A 6,458-nucleotide genomic window follows, 5' to 3' on the forward strand; every position below is an offset into this window, starting at 1 on the left:
AATACAAATTTTAGATAGGAAAAAGATTCAGCAATGTCAAATTTTGAAATATGATATACAAAAAATCAGAGCTTTATTTCAAGAAGACAACTTTTTATTTTAAAAGATTACAAGAAATCATTATCTAAGTAATCTATATCTTCATATTCATTTTTTGATTTGGTTTTTGATGAGGCACAGTGATGCCTATGACATTTCTACTATGTCTGAATGGAGTGAAGATATAATTCATTCATGGTCCTATGATTTTATTTTGGACAATTTTCATTGGATGATATTATATTTTATTGCTTCATATCCTTGGCATTTTGATATAAAATGGTGGAACTATATTTTTTCATGTGCTCTTGCATTGTACTTGAGCACATGATGATGATATGCACTTAGCTTAGTTTTTCTTTATTGCAAAATAAGTCCTTTCTTTTGGGTTTGGTAGATAGCCCTGTCTGGAGGTAGGTTGAACATTGGTATTGCACCAAGCTCCTATCTCTCTTTTTTGGCATAGTCTTGAATTGGTGTGATGTTACATCAAGTGTCAGGTCTATAATGATCCTACAAATGATTCACTCGGTTCAAATAGATAGAATTTCAAGAAAATTTAACCACCGAGTGTCCCAGTGTTAGCAATGGAAATATTCACTGACTCAAAGTTAGGAAGCACTCACCAATAAAGTGTATTTACACTATGGGATGTAGAGAGTTGTGTCCTTCGTGGGGTTACAAACTCCCTAACCTACCCTCACCATGGATATCTCTTTTCTCTTTTCATCTTTAGGGTGATTTGTGAATCCTAACAAAGAGGCAAATACAAGTGTCATGCCATTCTTTTAATTTTGTTGCCCTACTAGAATCTTCATATGAAACAAGGCTCACCATCATCATCCATTCTTTTAATGTTGTTGCCCTCTAAAATCTTCACATTAAGCGAGCCTCACCATCATCATTGGCTCTTTTAATTTTTTACCGTACTAAAATCTTCACATGAAGTAGACTCACAGTCCCTTTGCATTCCTTTTCTCCTTTCTCGACATAACTCTGCTTGCATAGTTTGACAGCCCCACCTTTCCCCCCATCTCGATTCCCACCATTCTCACAATCTAGTCCCTAGTAGCAACCTGTTGCAGTTTGACTCCCTTCCCCACTCTCCCTCGAGTACTATCCCCCCTCAGGTGGTAAACCCCCTGGAATCCTATCACCTCCTCTCATTCTCATGCTTCCCAATGCCCTTGCCCCGCCTTCTTAAATCGTCCCCTTCCTTTGCTCTCCATGCCTAGTGGTGCTCCTAGCACCCCCCTTGAATCTCTACCTATTGCCCTTAGCACCCGCCCTTTGAATGTATGGCTTTCCCATCATGTCTTCTCCCCTTCTCTTTGCACCCGATGGAACCCTTGTACGCCCCCTCAAATCTCTTGAATCTCTACCTAATGTCCCCCTCAAATGCCATCCTCTCCCCTTTCTCTCTATGCCTAATGGTGCTCTTGGTCGCCCCCCCCCCTCGCCTCAAATCTCTACCCACCACAAGCCTCCCTGCCTCACTCACATTCAACATATGACTTGATCTTGCCAAGATGGAACCTTTGGGGATTATCGATGACATACCAACCAAAACCGGTAGAGTCAGGTTTGTTGCTGTAACATTCCCCATATTTGATTCCCAAAGGATTGATAGCATATTTGATGGCAACAATTGATCTGCAAAGGTGCCTTCCTTTGGCATTGCAAGGCTGAAAATTACATACAGATTGTAGGCATAGAGAACAATTCTTCCATCTAGGAGCCATAATTAGTTTAATTGTGGATGTGTTTTTTGGGCAGGAGAAGTTTGTGCCCACGAGGTGCTTGAGATAATAACTACTTTAATAACCTACAAGGTTGCTAGCTTGTAAGCTACTTATCAGGAATATCTACAACCCTCATTCTTCCCCCCTTATTTCCTTTATTGCAAAGAGTCCACTTTACTTGTTGGGAGATTATGTAAGCAGGTGTGGTGACCACCCCACAGAGAAGATCTACACACCATGGAGAACTTGTCCAAATTAGATTGGGAGGGACGCCAACGAGACAAGTAGAAGATGGCCATAGGATAAATGCCCTGGTTAAGGATCATGTTCCTCGTCCTTGGCAAATCTGATTGGTAGCCTCTCCACCTTGGAAATTTACCCTTGAACCTTTGGAAAAGCCATGCCCATCTATCACCCATTATAACTGGGGACACCTAGAAATTTCAAAACTTTTGCACTTTTACTTACCTGAAGAGGTTGTGAGTACAGTGCAATGATTCTATTTTTGAGAAAGATCTTGAGACTAGGCAAGAGGTTTGAGTGATGTCTTGGAAGATGTAGGACGTGCAAGTTCCATGCTTCCAAACTAGCGATTAAATGTATCGGGTGTAGAAGGCTACTAGACCACACAAATGAACCTTAAGATAAGGCATCCAAAGAAGAGATGCCTTCACTAGATTGAGAATACATACCCATTGTTAATCGTAGAGTGGTTGGTAAGGAAAGGGGATGCATGCAATAGATGGTGGACATGTGGCATGGGACGATGACAAAATCCCATACGCAGCAATGCAAAAGGGGGTGAGGGGAGGGCAGTCTTAAGGCAGCCTGCGCCTGACTGCTTCTCATACCTTTCTCGGCCTTCAGGCGAAGATCGAGTGTAGTATCTGTTCTTATCAGTTTAATATCTGATACGTGACCCACCGGGTCACATGATATTAACCTAATTTCTTTCTGGGGGCAGTCCCATCCGGCAGCTTGCTGCCCGGGACTGCTCGCGTCGCCTCTGTCTTGCACTACGTAAGAGGCCTGGCGCACCCCTTCCCTCCCCCTCCGAGGGGGGGAGTCCAATCGAAATTCCCAATAAGGAGTCTGTCAACGTCAAGGACGCTTTCTAAGTTGCCAAGTCCGCTTGGCGAGGTTTTGCGCAGAGCCCAAATCTGGAAATATAAGTATCGTATATCTATATCACAGCATAGGCATCTGTTAAATCTTGTTTTGTCACAGTGGAAGCAAGGAAGGGCAGTCGATTCTAGTTCCATTCAGCAGATGGGGCTATGCTGATAGCCAAGCAAAAGGGATATCTTTCATGGCCGGAGGTTGGTCCACAGCGGAGACCAAATTTGGGTGAGTGCTGCAACTAGTGTCTGTAGATGGCTGACGACGCTGGTTGTGTTGAGAAGAAAGGCTGATATCAGTACTGTGCTTGTGTGGCGGATGGGGTAGGTCAAAACTATCCTCTTGGATCCCACTGTAGCTTCTCCCCAAGGGCCGAGCCCTCCATTAATAGGAAGGAAGTTGGCAATTTCCATTTTAACGTCTCTCATGGGCTCCTCTCCCTGCATCTCAATTCTTGACAAGACTTAATTTATGATTCATACGTGAGAAGAGAGTCCAATGCACGAGGATAGGAAGACTCCCTCTATACACGGAGTCTCATACCACACTACGCTGTGTGGTGTGCTAGTAGCAACGGGATTTCTGCCAGTCGAGAAAGCAATAGTAGACTATTTGTAGGCATGGGACTTCACTAGAGAGATGATCCGATTGTGTTGCCATTCTTCCCATCCGATCCAATATTGGATCCCCGTGACGTCATATTTCTCATGCGTATAAGGTCAACCATCCATTGAACTTTGGGCCTATAATGTAAATCCAAGGAAGTTTTATTGCCTAACGGCAATGCTAGACTAGCTTAAGCCCATTTTAGTTCTCATTTTGTGCACTTTCCATGCATAATACCTTTTTCTACGGAGTAGAGAAACAAGTTCAAGGCAAATCAATGCAACGACTTTAAAATGGCCAGACCTCATCGTATTACGAACTAAGTGTCTTGTTTCTAGGTAGAAAGGAGTGAAGGAGCATTGAGCCCCTTCTTTTCTGTAAGTTTCTTCTACTTTTTTGCATCTATCAAGACAAAGAGGAATCGCAACCCTAATCTGTGAGGGAGAATGACAAATTTAAGATAACCCTAATCTGGTCACGACCGTTGACCCTGGTCGGGCATTCATTATTCAGTTGTATCTATTAGTTCCACTACATCCTCTCCCTATGATTCACTGACTCACATCCACAGCATCACTTTCTGTATTGAGTGCATCACCTTGCGATTGCAGTTAGTAATAAGCAGGAGAGAGAGTGAGCATAGTCTATCTCCCACTACATGAGGTTTATAACGGTCTCCTCGTTCACCAAGCAATCGAGGGATATCATCTGTATGGAGAGGGCATGTTGCCCTTTGTTAGCCAGGCTGCCATCCCTCATGTAAACAATCGTTGAATGTGTCATACCCTAACAATGACTAGATCCTCTGTGCTAAAGGACAGCTCCATAAACAATGTCTATGATTTGCAGTAGTGGTGGGTAATCATCCCTCCTCATTTGCTAGATGGTCCAATGGAAAGGTCACCATGTGTAGCCAAGCAAAAGGAGGAGATCTTTCATGGCCGTAGATGGGTCCATGTCGAGACCAAAACTGGGTGAGTACCTCGTGCGACATGTTAGAAAACAGAGGACAACAAATTTAATATTTTCGTCCACAACGGACACAATACAAAAGTGATGCCCAGTGTGACACCCTCTAGTAGCATAGTGCTATACATAAACCAAAACAGTGGTTCTCCTGCCTCTGTGGCCTGCGTGCCCCCTCTGAGCTTAGGTGGGCCTCGTTGTCGTGCCCCACAGCCTGTGTGCTCTCAAAACACTCAGCCTGCGTGGTCCCTCTCAGCTTAGGTGGGCCTCTTTGTCGTTGCCTTGAGGCTGATCCTCCCGGACAGCCAATGGTAAGGCAGTGCTTGACCTTGATTGCTTGTCCTCCTTGCTGCTCTGGAACGTAGTCTATCTCCCACTACATGAGGTTTATAACGGTCTCCTCGTTCACCAAGCAATCGAGGGATATCATCTGTATGGAGAGGGCATGTTGCCCTTTGTTAGCCAGGCTGCCATCCCTCATGTAAACAATCGTTGAATGTGTCATACCCTAACAATGACTAGATCCTCTGTGCTAAAGGACAGCTCCATAAACAATGTCTATGATTTGCAGTAGTGGTGGGTAGTCATCCCTCCTCATTTGCTAGATGGTCCAATGGAAAGGCCACCATGTGTAGCCAAGCAAAAGGAGGAGATCTTTCATGGCCGTAGATGGGTCCATGTCAAGACCAAAACTGGGTGAGTACCTCGTGCGACATGTTAGAAAACAGAGGACAACAAATCTAATATTTTCGTCCACAACGGACACAATACAAAAGTGATGCCCAGTGTGACACCCTCTAGTAGCATAGTGCTATACATAAACCAAAACAGTGGTTCTCCTGCCTCTGTGGCCTGCGTGCTCCCTCTGAGCTTAGGTGGGCCTCGTTGTCGTGCCCCACAGCCTGTGCGCTCTCGAAACACTCAGCCTGCGTGGTCCCTCACAGCTTAGGTGGGCCTCGTTGTTGTTGCCTTGAGGCTGATCCTTCGGGACAGCCAATGGTAAGGCAGTGCTTGACCTTGATTGCTTGTCCTCCTTGCTGCTCTGGAACGTAGCCAATGGTGAGGACCAAGCTCCCCCTTTGATCCCTCCTTGCTGCCCTGAATGCCAGCCTAGGATGAGGTCTCCTTCTGAGGTGTTTGTCTGCAGCAATCAGCCTCCTCCTGTGCTTCTCCAAGTACCCTCGATGAAGGGCCCAAATCTGCTGGCCGGTGTTGCTGCTGCAATCTGCTCCTGAAGGGATGCTCCAATGGATGACTTATGAGCCCCCAATGCCTCCCTTTTATAGGGGCTGGCAGCCCCCAAAGTAGACCGACTATTGGCCGACCCACTCAGCCCAATAGCTGACTGGCTGGTCTGTCCAACCGACATTGGCTGGCTGGGTTTGTGCCCAACCAGGTCTGGCCACGTGGCTGACTGCCACTGGTCCAGGCCCAAAGGCCTGCCAATCCGCCTCCTTTCTAGGCCTCGAACTGCCACGCTGCTGGGCCATCCCGTGCAGCCTGTTTGCCATTCTCCAAGGCGTGTTCCAGTCCTGAATTTGGTCCAACCACTGCCGCACAGAGGCGCCCTGGCCATCTCGGCCTGTTTGTGGACCTATCTCTGGTCCAGAAGCCTTCTAACCATCCCGTACAGCATGCAGAGACACCCATGAATCTGGTGAAATTGAGTGGTGTACTGCTCCAAGCGACCTATTCCACGCCACCAAAGCTGAGCCAGAACTCCTTGTCCAGAAATGTCCGTCTACGTGGAGCTCCCCTCTGATCTGCTCCTATTGCAGCATCCAATGGCCTTCAGGTATGCTCCTGGGTGCTGCCCACACGGCAGCCTATGTGCTGCCCATGTGGGAGCCCCATGCTCTTGCTTTTGTCTGTGATTATGCTACTCATATGACAGCCACTATGCTGTCCATGTGGCAGCCCTAATTCCAGCTGGTCCACCTCACCCTTCCTCATTTGGGGGCTTACAAATGGGGAGGTGACCAGTCA

General features: G+C 46.4%; 1 non-coding gene across 1 annotated transcript; it reads left to right on the top strand.

Moving 5' to 3' along the window:
• The first annotated feature begins 2,628 nt into the window (after positions 1 to 2,628).
• On the top strand, positions 2,629 to 2,824 carry LOC147902369 (U2 spliceosomal RNA). Its single transcript, XR_015540938.1, has one exon. It is a non-coding gene; the product is annotated as a U2 spliceosomal RNA (small nuclear RNA).
• Positions 2,825 to 6,458: the final 3,634 nt, after the last annotated feature.

Source organism: Dipteris shenzhenensis, chromosome 4, assembly GCF_047967505.1.
Source record: "Dipteris shenzhenensis isolate YYH24624 ecotype China chromosome 4, Dip_SZ_1.0, whole genome shotgun sequence".
Lineage (NCBI taxonomy): Eukaryota > Viridiplantae > Streptophyta > Polypodiopsida > Gleicheniales > Dipteridaceae > Dipteris > Dipteris shenzhenensis.